Genomic DNA, 15320 nt, shown 5'->3' with positions numbered 1-15320 from the left:
GATAACGGTAAGTTAAACTCATACTCTCCTTCGGTTTTTAAAATCTTAATATAATCAAAATTATTAAGGCTTTCGTGGACCCTTGTTGACAAATTGCCTGTTGCCTTGCTGGCGAAACGTTACGAAAATTGTAAAACAAACGTCGGTCGAAGAATCCGAGGCAAGAAACGTTACGAAAATTATAAAACAAACGTCGGTCGAAGAATCCGAGGCAGAAGCCAACAGGCAATTTGTAAATGCATTTAGTTGCTAATTGTCTCCAGAACTCATTGTATACAAAACCGCGACGGAGTTCAGTGCCACACCTAGTGCATAAATTAAAGCATCTGGAAATTTCCCGACACATTAATTTTTTATCGGACCTAGACTTGATGCCGGATGCTTTTAGCGACTGCAGTCTCTTTATCTTTTTTCTCTGTGCTTTACAATTTTGTGCGTCATCTTTGCTAAGTGTATCGTTCCAGTCTTAGAGCATGTGTCGGCGAAGCGAATGCTTGTATTTCAGTACCTAGTCCAGCGGTGCATGTGGAACAACTTACGTAGAACTTGTGAAGTATGCCAAAGGCACCGACAGAACTGGTACTGGGACATGCAGAATAAAATATTCATTCCCGTGAGGGCTACTAGGTATTTCTACCAACGGAAAAAAGCTATGTGATCCAGAAAAATATTTATATTGTGTTCCAGTTTTCCATACACAAGGCCATTGTCAGATGATAACTGACTATCGTCTTCAAAAACTTGGAAGTTCGTGAAAGAGTCTGAGAAAAAATGCGCAAAATAAATCAAGTGAATTGCATTCGCTGAAATAAAATGATTAGCTGATGTGATGAAGTCAGTGACGGTGCAGTGACCTGGAATGCTGAAGTCACAATGACAGTTGTGATACTAGTTTACTCATCCTGAGATCGTACGGGCGATTTGTAGTGATTACTTAGGAGCAGAAGACCTTAGCCGAGATCGCTGTAAAAAGATTTATTCTAGATAACCTGTTTCGGTAAGACTAAGTTACCATCTTGAGATATTCATGAAAGTTATTAAAAACGTCTTGTGCAATCTACACATAAAATCTTTCCACTGAATTTCCAGTTACATCAAATATTAAATGAGCGATGCCTTGGCACGTCAAAATTAAAATTATTATTATACACGTAGTAGATCCTTTGTGGATCACGTGAAGCTTCTATCGTTCTTCTTGCGATTTTTCCATGAGACCTTCATTTTCTCGCTCATGGCTTTCTTTCTCTCATCCGTCCACTTTGTACCGCTCTTTTTGCCTCTTGTCTCTGGTTGGAATTCCCACTTGTCTATTTTGCTTCTGTAGATGTTACGGTCTGCAGTGTCCTGAATGGTGAGTTGAGTATCAGTAAGGTCTCTACTTGTTCGGCCCATGTCATACCTTTAAGGTTTTCGGTGGCTGTGAGTATCTGGCGTGTGAGTCTATACTCAGAGAGGCTGTGTATATGTCTATAGAATTTAAGGAGTCTCTCTCTAATGCCAGGAACAATATTTGAAATTTCCTCTGTAGTTTTGTTGCTTTGCAGTCTATATCCAGCTTCAGTTTTTGGTAGTCGAAGGATTTTCCTAATGAGCTTTCGTTCTTCTTTTTGTAGTTATTGTAGTAGCATATTGTTGTGGAATGACAAGGTTTCTGCTGTGTATAGCACCTCGGGTTTAATGACAGTGCTGTAGTACCTGATTTTTACATGCATGGACATGCACTTTTTGTTGTAAAGTTGGTGTTTGACCGTAGGCTCTCTTTAGTTTCTGTGCTCGAGTTTGTTGAGATTTTTTTCTAGTCCAGTGGGTTCCAAAATGCCCCCAGGTATTTAAAATGTGGAACTCTGTTTATCTGTCCATATTTTGTGTTGAGATTCTATATGTTTAAGAGTGTACACAGAAATTCCGTTTTATCAAAAGAAATTTGCAAGCCAACCTTCTTGGTGGAGTCCTTGAGTATTTCTATTTGATATATTTCATTTTGTTCACTGTCTGTAAAAATTGCAAGGTCATCGGCAAAGGCTAGGCAGGTGACTTCAGTTTTCCTTCCAATCTTCATTGGTTTCCATAGGCCACGTTTTCTAAGCTCATTCTACCATTCCCTTACAACCTTGTCCAAAACGCTATTGAACAGAATTGGAGATAGTCCGTCTCCTTGTCTTACTCCAGATCTGATCTCAAAACATTCCGAGATTTCTCCCATGAAGCTGCTCTGGCAATATACAGTTAATACATATAATTAGCCGATTAATTTTGATATTTATGCTGGAGAGTGTCTGTTCAATGAGCTTAAGTGACGTCCGAGTTCTATTAGAGTGTTGACAAGGGATCTACGGTCGACTGAGTCATACGCCTTCTTGAAGTTAACGAATGTACATACGGTGGGCTTATGTCTAATAGCTCTGTATTTCAACGTTGTTTTTACATTAAAAATTTGTTCAGGGCAGGAACGTCTGGGTCGGAAACCCTTTTGATACTCCTCAATCTTCTGTTCAATTTGTTCCTGTGTTCTCTGCAATAGGCACGAAGAGAAGCTCTTGTAGGTGACTGGTAGTAATGAAATGCCTCGGTAATTGTTGACATCCGTTCTTTTTTGTGCAGTGGGTGGATAAGTGCACACTTCCAATCGTTAGGTAATTCTTTTGTTGTCCAAATTTCTTTGACGTGAGCGCGTAAGACCCTAGTTGTTTTTGCGCCATAAAACAAATCAAAACAAACAAACACCCAGTCATCTAATTCCTGTAAATTTCTAGGAGGGTGAGGTAAGCCCTGACATCTCGTTCAATCACGTCTCATATGTGTTCGATTGGGTTCAGACCTGGCGAACGGCAGGTAGAGCACGTTAACTGGAACTAGATACTATGTTCCTCGAACCACTCGATCACATTCCTGGCCTTGTGACACGGTGCATTATTTTGTTCCAGATACCATCACAAGTGGGGTTGACCTGAAAGAACCGCCCCCGACTCTTCCCTTCCGTAAGCCAACGGTAACCGTCATCTAGACTTGCAAAATTTTACCGAGTAGCGCCGAAGGCAACGGAGGAGCATAGCGTTCAGGACCCTTGTCGCCAGGCTGTTGGACCTATAGAATATCCCTCCGCCTAACTACTAAAATTGTCGCTCTTTTTACCAGCGTCAGGTTTTCGAGGCAGCTTTCCCGCTCTTATTTATTTTCTCAAATAAAAAAGCTCAGTTCAGAGGAAATTGGGGATAGTTCGATGTGGTAACTAGCTGCTCTGGTAATATACAGTTAATACATATAATTAGCCGATTAATTTTGATATTTATGCTTTCCAAGGAAAATACAGCAGCTTCCCTTTGGCACACGTTTTAGAAACGAAGTACTACATGCCGTGATGCCAACACTCGTAGGAAAGTATCCTGTCCCTGATCTGAAGAGTAGAGCAGTTGGTAGTGACCAGTAACAGTAGATATATTACTTACTTTCAGATGCGAAATTTAAATAAAAATATCATATTTGCAAGAAATTAATCTGAAAAGATGTGTGACAGGTAGGACACAATTCACCGATGCATTAGCAGTCCATGTGGTGCAATTTCTTGATCAGCTCAAACAAAGTATCTGGTACCCATTGTGGTGACAACTATACGAAGGATTCACAAGGATATCTTGCCGCAGTGTTTTTTCCTCTGCAACACATTGAACAGGCACTGAGCGTGTCAACATTGTCATGACAAAAATGTACCATTCAAACTCTCGACTGCATGGGATTCTGATTTCAACTTTGAAGTATCCGTGATTCGCAGAAAGCGAATTCAATCAGATGCATGTTGTTCACATGGCAATAGGCACTCTGAATCTGAATTAATCAGACATGGTGCAGAATCTGAATTAATCAGACACGGTGCACTACAGGGTTTTGTTTTGGGTCAGCTACTATTTGGTATACACACAAATGATCGTTCATTTGCACTGTCAAAAGATGTAATTTTTGTTCTTGCAGACGATTTTAGAGTAGGATGGAAAGTGAAACTTGGGAGTCAAGGAAGGCAGGATTCGGTTAAGTTTGTGGACGCCGGCCGGAGTGGCCGAGCGGTTCTAGGCGCTACAGTCTGGAACCGCATGACCGCTACGGTCGCAGGTTTGAATCCTGCCTCGGGCATGGATGTGTGTGATGTCCTCAGGTTTAAGTAGTTCTAAGTTCTAGGGGACTGATGACCTCAGAAGTTAAGTCCCATAGTGCTCAGAGCCATTTGATCCATTTGATTGTGGACGGGGCTGTAATCAGTTACTGTTGGTTCCCTTTTGAAATTACACACATTTATTTGAAAATGGTAATTCCAAACTCAGCTATAAATAAAGATATCAGACGTTATTAATGAAAGAATATGATAGAATAAACAACTGTGTAATTCAAAATTGTTAAGGCTTTCGTGGCCACTTGTTGACAAACTGCCTATTGGCTTCTGTCTCGGGTTCTTCGGCCGACGTTCATCTAATGATTTTTCTGACGTTTACTCAATGAGACCGACCACATTATAAAATTCGCCGACACGGAAGTTCTGGCTGTAGAGAAGCACTATCACACGCGCTTGTTCAGAGAAGCTGTAGAAATACAAAAACACGCGAACAGTTTGAACAAGAAAGAGGAAAGCCTTAAGGTCAACGGATCCTGGCTTCCCATACTGCAGCGAACGACCGTCGCGGGTAGCAAGAGGAGAACCGCACCGGAAATGACCACGGAGAAGCCCTCGGACGTTGGCGCGCCAGGTACATATAGTCTGCGCCCGCGAGCTCGGCTCCAATTCACCACCGGCAATGGAGGGTGAAGCTTTGACAATGCCAGCCACTCGTGCTGGCGAGACGTCAGAAAAATCATTAGATGAACGTCGGCCGAAGAACCCGAGACAGAAGCCAATAGGCAGTTTGTCAACTGTGTAATTATTAGTGGTTTCGGTTCGTTACAATTTACCAAATGAGCATAAAATACAGACATAGCAAATAATGTTTTAAAAACAAGCCAATGTGATCCCCATTAGAATTTTAAGGCAAGTAACCACAGTCACGGCTGAAGGCCTTTAACGCCAAGAACGGCAAATATAAAAAAATTTAACAAACACACTGTAAAACAATAACGCAATCACAAAGGTTAATTTAAAAAGACAGGCAACTGATCACCAGACGGGTGAGACAAAATGATGGTAAACTTGGTAGCACAACCATTTAAACCTGCTGTAACGCCAAGAGTGGCAATTATATAATTAAAAAAAAACATGTAGTAAAACAGCAAATACAACAGCAAAGATTAATTTAAAGGACAAGCAACTGATCACCAAACAGGTGAGACAAAATGATGATAATCTTGGTAGCACAATCATTTGAACCTGCTGTAACGTCAAGAACGGCAATTATAATTTTAGAAACATACATTAAAACAGCAAATACACTAATAAAACACAAGGGCCAGTCACAGATGGTGCACCAGGAATCGACCTCTGATTAGGTTCGGCAAAAACCACTTTCGCGACCGATGAGATAGGCAGCCAAGAGTTGCATTCACTTCACAAGATGGTAACTCAGACTAGTGGCAGTCTAACGAATGACTAATGATAATATTGCAGAGGCTACCTGACGTCCAATAGACAAAATTCAAAGATGTAAAAATAAGCCAAAGCCGGAACCGGCGGTCTGGATTCCGTCTGCAGAATGCTGTGCTTAGAGCGCCCGGAACGAGAAAGGAATTACTACTACCAGAGTAGAAGAATCGCCAACCAACCTACAATCAAGAAATCTGTCAAAACCACACGCCAGACAGCAGCGGCAAGACGAGGAAACTTACATTGCCATTACATACACTAACCCCCCGGGCAGCTAACTGGGGCTTTAGCAGCCACAAGGCAGGAAAAATACCGCTGGTTGAACTTAACAAATAGTAACAAACTGAACGCAATAAATAGTAATTAGAAGTCCAGGAAAGCTAATCAGATCCGCCTTCCCCAAGCACTCCACTCGCTGCTCTTCACCTCAGCAACACTACGAGCAGCAACACGAACCCAAGTCACTGGAGAATCGCAAGATCTCACAATGGTGCAGGTTTCTCTACTTGAATCTAAATGCACTGAACTTAAAGCATGCAGGATCCGGTTTACGATGAGGTCGTGCAACTTCGTGACCACAGGTCTTCGATCCAGCAGTCCATGCGCGCCGCCAGCGGTTCTGGCGTGTTCTGGACCTGCGCGGACCTGGCTGCTCCTGAGTCCCCAACCGAACAGCACACCGACACGACCCGGAGGAACCACCACACCTTCCCAAAGATAGGGCTACAGTTACTACATATCGATATTCGCCGCTGCTGCCACTAGCAGACAGGCAACGGTTGCGAAACCAAGTGGCGCCAATCAACACGAGAAGAAGACAAACAACCACAACCATGCCAACTAAACGATAAGGCCTGGCCTCCAACAGAGGAGGGAAACCTACAAACAGCGCCAGCGTGACCTGCTGCACGGCTCAGAAAGTAGTTCCAGTCATCTTAATGTAACGAAGTATTTGAAAACATCAACAGATAAATCAAGAAAATTGGATTGTCATTTAAGTTTGACACAATGTAGTGCACATAATTCGGTACTTCACATGGAACTTGTGGTGTCACTGCCAGACACCACACTTGCTAGGTGGTAGTCTTTAAATCGGCCGCGGTCCATTAGTATAAGTCGGACCCGCGTGTCGCCACTGTCAGTGATTGCAGACCGAGCGCCGTCACATGGCAGGTCTAGAGAGACTTCCTAGCACTCGCCCCAGTTGTACAGCCGACTTTGCTAGCGATGCTACACTGACAAATACGCTCTCATTTGCCGAGACGATAGTTAGCATAGCCTTCAGCTATGTCATTTGCTACGACCTAGCAAGGCGCCATTGTCAATAGATATTTAACTTGTGATGCCTGTACCGTCAGACTAATGTTCACCAATTATGGATTAAAGTTAAGTATTACATCAACTACGTACTTTATTTGCTACTATTAATTCCCTTAACTGTTCCAGACCTCACGCCAATCTGCGTGAGCTTAAAAGCGTGCATTTCGGCCTCCTCTAGCAACACGGTGTTGGCTCTTCTGCCAACACATCAGAACTCCTCAAGCTATAAGAATAGGCAACTTGGACAGTGAAACGCAAGAGGTAGAGAGCGTTAAGTTTTTGGAACTACCTATAGCTCATAAACTTAATTGGAAACCACACTCCCTGTAATTAATGAAGCAACACTGACGGAAAAAATCATAACACCAAGAAGGAGTTGTGCGACAAAACGAAAGTTGATAGGCGTGTTTCTGCATTTGAAAGAAGATGTCTATTCAAATTTCGAGCAAGTTACCTAAGAGCGGCGCTAGTAGCACCACTGTGAGGATGCAAATCGGGTGTGCTTTAAACACACTCTATAACGGGCGTGATCGTTAGTTACCTTTGAGACTGTACGTGGTGAGTTCATGTACGTCGTGGACGCCTTATCGCGTCAAAGACGCCATTGTCAACACCTCACCTCACTGAATTTGAACCAGGTCGTGTAATAGGGTTACGAGAAGCTGGATTTTCCTTCTTAGATATTGTAGAAAGACTTGGCAGGAACGCAACCACTGTACATGATTGCTAGCAGTCGTGGTCATGAGGGTGTACGCTCTCAAGAAGACTGGTCTTCGGACGTCCACGTGACAGAGAGGGGAGACCATGGTGTTCGGCGTATGGCTCTGCCGCATAGTACTGCATCTGCAGTAGCAATGTGAGCAGCAGTTGTCAGCACGGTGACACGACGAACTGCTACAAATCGATTACTTCAAGAACAGCTGTGAACTATACGCCTTTTAGCGTCCATTCCATTGACCCAAAACCACAGCCCTTGGTGACTTCTGCGGTATCAAGCGAGAACTCATTGGGGGACAAGGTGGAGGTCTGTTGTGTTTCCTGTTGAAACTTCATTCTGTCTCGGTGGCAGTGATAGCCGTGTATGGATAGGAAGGCACATGAGGGCCTGAAAACAACCTGTCTGCGTGCTGGACACACTGGAGCTACACTGGAGTTATGGTCTGTGGTGCGATTTCGTATGACAACAGGAGCACTGTCATGGTTATCCCACGCGCCCTGACTGATGATTTGTACGTCAGTTTGGTGATTCGAGTTGTTGTGCTGCCAGTCATGAACAGCATTCCACGGGGTGCTTTCCAGCAGGATAACGCTCACCCAAATACCACTGTTGTAACCCAGCATGCTCTATTGAGCGCCGACACGTTGCCTTTGCCTGTTAGATCATCAGATCTGTCTCCAATCGAGCACATAAGGGACATCATCGGACGGCATCTCTTGCGTCATTATAATCAGCATTAAACGTCCATGTATTGAGTGATTAAGTGCAACGGAACTCCATAACACAAACTGACATCAAGCAGCTGTACAGCACAATGTATGTGCGTTTGCATGCTTGCATTCAACATTCTGGCGCATACACCCGTTATTAAAGTACCAGCATTTCACATTTGCAATGGCGTATCTCGGATTTACGTCAACCTGTAATCTCGTAATGTTAATCGCTTAAATATGTTATCTAGACAACTGTGTTCCACAAATGTCATTACTCTTCGTTAATTACTTTTTGGTGTTGCCATTTTTTTTCGCCAGTGAATTTAATTCAACTATAAGGGCGAGTCAAAAGAAAACCTTAAATCTGTAATAACAAATCGAAATTTCGCGCCGTTATCCTGTAAGTTGGTAAGCATGCTACAAACAGCGTGCAGAATGGCCTGTAGGTGGCAACATAGTGCAGATGTACACATACCGTCGCGGTATCAGTATAAAGATGGACGCCCCACTTGCGACTTGCACCAGGGAAGAACAGCGTTCCGTTATTCGGTTTTTGCGTAGTGAAGGTGTGAAACCTATTGAAATTCATCGACGAATGAAAGATCGGTACGATAATGCATGTTTGTCACAGCAGCAAGTCTAAGAATGGAGTAGGAAGATCGCAAATGATGTGACTTCAGTGGAAGATGCTCCTCGTCCATTTCAGGCACAACGAGTTGTGACTCCACAGAACATTGCAGCAGTTGAAGCCATAGTGAAGGAAAATCGCCGAGTGACACTGAATGACATTGCAGCATGTTTACAGATTAGTCATGGGTCAGCACACCACATTGTGCATGATGTGCTGCAATTTCACAAAGTGTCTGCAAGATGGGTGCCACGGCAGCTGACTCCTGAAATGAGAGAACGACGTGTTGATGCTTGTGAAGAACTTCTTCAGTGCTTTGAACGAGAAGGTGATGGCTTCCAGGCAAGAATCATTACTGGGAATGAAACCTGGGTTCACTTCCACCAACCGGAAACGAAGAAAGCGAGCAAGGAATGGCGCTATTCCTCATCACCAAAACCAAAGAAGTTTCGAACAGAACCATCACCAAAACCAAAGAAGTTTCGAACAGAACCATCAGCAGGGAAGGTTATGCTGACTCTCTTTTGGGACGAAAAAGGCTTCATTTTGGAGCATTACATGCCTAGAGAGACCACTCTCACCAGTGCATCATACACAGATCTCCTAAAAAATCATCTGCGGCCTGCAGTCAAATCACAGCGATGTGGATTGCTGTCAGCAGGTGTCCTTTTGCAACATGACAATGCAAGGTCCCACACTGCCCGTACATCAGTTGTAACAAACACAGACCTGCATTTTGAGTGTGTTCCTCATCCACCATACTCACCAGACCTTGCCCCAAGTGATTTCCATATGTTTGGACCACTCAAAGACGCAATGGGAGGAAAGAACTTCTGTTCTCATAAAGAGGTACTCCACGCGGTGCATGAGTGGTTGCGCGGACTACCAAAATAATTTTTTTCTAAAGGAATTTATGTACTTTGTAAGCGCTGGAGGACTTGCATTGAGCGTGGGGGGGATTATGTTGAAAAGTGATACAGCTTTGTACCATTTCTGCACAATAAATAATATTTAAAAAAATATTTAAGGTTTTCACTTGACTCACTCTCGTATATTGACAGTACTCATAATTCCTTCTACTGCTGATTTACATATGTAGATAATATTTCACATCTATTTTGTAATGAGTTACGGAATCCTTATATGAGGACACCCCCAAAAATATTTCTGAAAGTTTTTTGCTCTATATATCAGACTTACACCACTAATGGAAAATTTGGAAATTTGTGATAGGATCTTATGGGACCAAACTGCTGAGGTCATCGGTCCCTAAGCTTACACGCCACTTAATCTAACTTAAACTAAGTTACGCTAAGTACAAAACACATATCCATGCCCGAGGGAGGACTCGAACCTCCGACGGGGTACCCGCGCGGACCGTGACAAGGCGCCTCAGATCGCACTGCTATCCCGCGCTTACGCCGCTAATGCACTACGCCTAATGTATGGACAGAGATAGTGTTTTTTAGTGCACCCGAGTTGAAGAATAAATAAGAGCATATTAACTATCTTATTTGTAGTCGGGTTGAGTGTAAGACTGAAACCGCGCGACCGCTACAGTCGCAAGATCGAATCCTGCCTTGGGCAGGGATGTGTGTGTTGTCCTTAGGTTAGTTAGGTTTAAGTAGTTCTGCGTTCTAGGGGACTGATGACCTCAGATGTTAAGTCCCATAGTGCTCAGAGCCATTTGAATCTTTTTTTTTTTTTAAGTTTAAGACTGACTTCAACAACGTTCTGTTGCGCAGTTCTTGCTAATCCACACAATCTTATAAAAATTACCTGCTAGGTTGTACTATAATTAATATTGAACTGCGATGAAATTTAATTGCATTTCAAGTCAGTAAAATGTTCGTCCTTCACTGCCTTCCATACCACAGACACGCCTCTGTTAGGGATGTGTTGACTGCGATTAATATAAAATAGCCATACGTGCTCGTCCTTTTGTACACTCGAAAGGAATGTTTAAATGGAAGTGAAATGGAAAATTTACAATTAATTGCATAAATAAAATAAAACTCTGCAGATGCGAAGAGATGATGAGCCTTGCTCAGACTTCAGTTTATAAACAACTTTGTACGTTATGGTTGTAAATTTCAAAGCGTTGCGCATCCGGAGTGGAAAAGTATTTAGATAACTTCCACGTACTTGCTTCGTGCGTTCCGGCGTTGTTGCGTAGTAGATATGCATATGAAACCCAGCGGAGATGTATGGACGTTTCGCCACTCCTCTTCTCACGGTATGTCTACATTTTCCGCAGAAGAGACGTACAGGGAGTTTCTCTTCGTTTGCATATAGCCATTTCTTGGCGTCACTACCATCAGCATTATACGGGTAGTACGCACGAACCTCACCTTCTACCTGTGCCCTATATCAGTATTCCGATGTAGTCTGTATATCAAGCTTTTCCTTTCGCGTGCTCAGTCTCATAGACAATGACGAGGAAACGACCGTCTCTTAAGTTTGCACAAATGGACCGTTTCGACAACATATGGAGAAAACAGTGATAATATTTACAATGGAGAAGACGCACCATCAACACATTTTGGGAATACTAGGGCGATTATTTGCCCGCTTCCGTAGCTGCGAGCTCAGCACGGCCTATCGCCATGCAGAGGAGCTGAGTTCGATTCCCAGTAATAACAGGGATTTTTTTTCTTGGTGGGGGGAATGGTGCTTTCATCTTCGTTAGGAAACTACTCGACCAGTTAATAGTGGTTTCAAGGTCAAAGAGCCCGACAATGGCCGGGAAAGCGCTGTGATGACCACGTGCCCCACCATACCGCATCCGATGGCTCCATTGGCAGAGGGTCTCTCGGCGGTCGGTCGGGTCCGAGTGGCCTGTCTATGGCCAGAACATGGAAGTTTACCTTACCATACGCTGATCATTTATGTCAGGAGTCATTCACCGCGTTGGATTGCTCTCGTGAATGTTGAAGTTACATCGCTCTGAAACCAGAAGTTTCATTTAGAACGACAATTTTTAGGTCATAAGCATTTCTACAGTGCTAGAACTATTATGTGTCTATTTCTAGCTTGCGCTAATTATACCATCTTCATACAGAAATTACACGCAACATCCTTCATGATCTGCCTCTCATAATTTAACATTTGTCTACCCCTGCAGTTCGTCCGTCAGCCTGCTCCTTTTTCTGGTATAGGTTTTCCATAGACGTGTCCCTGGAAAATCTTCTTATGTGTCTTTATCTGTCGTATTCGTATTTATCATCTCAGTTAGTATCTGGAATCCTTGTGTACATCACTCTCAAACTGGTCAAGTTCCTTGTTTTACACGTTGGTACAGTCGAGGCTTCAGTCCTAGGCAACGCTCTGTTCAAGATGCACTGTTCGAAAGACATAGTCTTCATATTGGTTTTTCAAGAACAAACGTATCATCATCTGCGCCTGTCTGCTTGCTTTGTTACCACGAAACTGTATTTGACGATTTTCGAAATTTATAATGAAATGAGAGTGAAACATCTGCTGTAGGAAAGAGTAAAACGAAAATTTGGTTTTAACTCTGTGTGTATTACCTCACTACTTCGAAGATCTTACTCCGTTTCATATGTTTCTGAAGGCTTTCGTTTGAACTGAACTGCCATGTAGATATGCTGGTTTCTCTTTGTCTTTGCTTACATCACAAAGTGCAAGGTCACAAATGCTGTTTTGTATCTTAACCTCTTACAAGTCGAAATCGATAGGCCTCAGTGTTTCGTTTGTAGTCTTTTGTAGAGCGATGGAAAAGTGAGTGTGTCTAAGGCGGGTGCGCGCCCAGCCTCTCGTACAGGGTGAAAGTTATCTTAATGAAACCAATAAGATTGTTGTTATTCATTAAAAGTTCTGCTTGTTAACAGAAGAAGCTAATTGTAACCTTACATAAATTTGCAACACAGGAACCCATAAATTTTGAAGTCAAAAATTGAACTGCGAGAAGGTGTTGTAGAATATGACTGCGAAAAAAAACTTGAAAGTGCCTATCAGGTTCCCTGTCCGTTTATAACATTCGTAATGGCAAGAATACTGCCTTAGTTCAACACTGTGAATCATTAAACTTTTAAACTGATAAATTGGCTTTGGAAAAAATCAGTGTTCCTTTTTTTTTAATTTTCGCTTACTTGTTACACAACCAAAACACCGGACACTCCTCTTGTCTTGAAAGGGCGCCGTAATTGCTGAGCTACAACTGAGATGCACCTGGTGCAATGAAAGAAAAAGACAAAGCGTACTTGGTTTATAACAAATCTGAATAAGAAAAATGATAACTCATATTTTGGAGTGGTGTTTGGATAGGGTGGTGGTGGTGGTGGTGGTGGTGGTTAGTGTTTAACGTCCCGTCGACAACGAGGTCATTAGAGACGGAGCGCAAGCTCGGGTTAGGGAAGGATTGGGAAGGAAATCGGCCGTGCCCTTTCAAAGGAACCATCCCGGCATTTGCCTGAAACGATTTAGGGAAATCACGGAAAACCTAAATCAGGATGGCCGGAGACGGGATTGAACCGTCGTCCTCCCGAATGCGAGTCCAGTGTGCTATTGGATAGGGACAATGACTTGGGATAAATTATAACATCACATGTAAATAGTTTTCTACTTATAAAAGTTCTATATTGAAAAATTATCTCTTTCTTTGCTTCAAGAACATTTATACACAAAAAATTACACTTCTTGAACGGACAAACGAAAGTAGTCTTTAACATCAAAAGAGATCTTGTTTAAAAATGCAAATCGTTAAATGAAAAATATTCAGCAGTTATTCCTATCCCCAAATTCAAATGGAAAATTATGCATGGCTGATTATCTTTCTCTGTACTCAAGTCTCTGGATGTCTGAACCAAGAATGCGTAACTAAACGCTGCCTCAATAAACCACAAAATGTGAAATCAATTTCCTTAAATTAAAACCTCTTGTACTACTCATCAAATTAATCACAATAAAATGTTCTTCTCAAAATGCTTCAATCACTTTCCTCATCTCAAATGGTTGATCAGTAACTCAACATGTTCCACTCCCTCAGAGTATAACTGCAACCGTACCACTCAGCCTGTGCCGTCCTGCTACCCATCACACACCACTGTCGATTACTGTTTCTCCTCATCTCAGATTAACAGGGCGCATTATTTCTCGCGCATCTTGCAAAGTAGAGATGGTCCGAGCAAACATCCAGGCGACATAGGTTCTGTCATGACATTGCGCTTACGCCTTCGTGACCTCCAAGGAGTATGAAAATGTTTGGTGTCGACAACAGCTTCCAGTCAGCTCGGAACAGATAAATAAAGGCGCTGTATAGTTTTCTAACGATTCTTATACCAAACTTCCTGGCAGATTAAAACTGTGTGCTGGACTGAGAGTCGAACTCGGGACCTTTGCCTTACGCGGGCGAGTGCTCTACCATCTGAGCTACCCGAGCACAACTCACGCCCCGTCCTCACAGCTTTACTTTTGCCAGTACCTCGTCTCCTACTTTCCAAACTTCACAGAAGCTCATCTGCGAACCTTGCAGAACTAGCAGACCTGGAAGAAAGGATATTGCGGAGATATGGCTTAGCTACAGCCTGGGGGATGTTTCCATTCTGGATTCTTATATAATTTTTCTGCAACATAATGGCAAGTTCAGATAACGATGATGGAGGTGGATAGCGATTTTCTCCAAAGTAGACCATGACATCTCAATAATATTAAGATGTGACGACTACTGTGGCCGGAGACTTATTCATTCTCGCACTCACGAAACCAGTTTTGGACGATGAAAGCCGTTTGAGGGGGATCCCTGTCATCTCGGAACAGAGCATCATTGAGGAACAAACGTTGTAGCACGGGACGCATCTGATCAACCGAAAAGGTCACATAAACAGTGGCAGTTACGCAACATTTCAGAGTAACCATAAGGCCCACAGAATACCACGATATGGCTGCCCAAATCATCATCGAATCCTCATCATGTTCACTTGTGGGACGTAAACTCTGTCAAATGTCGGGAACAGTGTGCGACCAGATATATCCAATAAAATGACTTATCTTCCATCGCCCGACAGTCCACGTTTTCCTGTTACGGGCATTTACATCACTGATGAGCGGTTTTGGAATTACAGCTAGCGCTGCAGTCCCCTATTACAGAGCTCCCTTCGTGTTGTTTTGATGATAGGTTTCGCGACTGCGACATTCAGCTCTGAAGTAACTTTTGCAGCTGTCGTGCTCTTATTTTTCGCCGTATTACTCTTCAATGACCGTCCATCACGATAATTCAAGACAACACTCCCACCCGCGTTGTGACTCCGCTTTTACTATATGCAGTATAAATCTCCGATACGGTGCCGCTTATAACAGCAAACACTTCGGCTACCTTCGTTACGGAAGCGCCCTCCATTTGAGCACCAACAATTTGCCCAC

Source organism: Schistocerca piceifrons, chromosome 8, assembly GCF_021461385.2.
Source record: "Schistocerca piceifrons isolate TAMUIC-IGC-003096 chromosome 8, iqSchPice1.1, whole genome shotgun sequence".
Taxonomy (NCBI): domain Eukaryota; kingdom Metazoa; phylum Arthropoda; class Insecta; order Orthoptera; family Acrididae; genus Schistocerca; species Schistocerca piceifrons.
Note: the sequence above shows the minus strand (reverse complement) of the source record.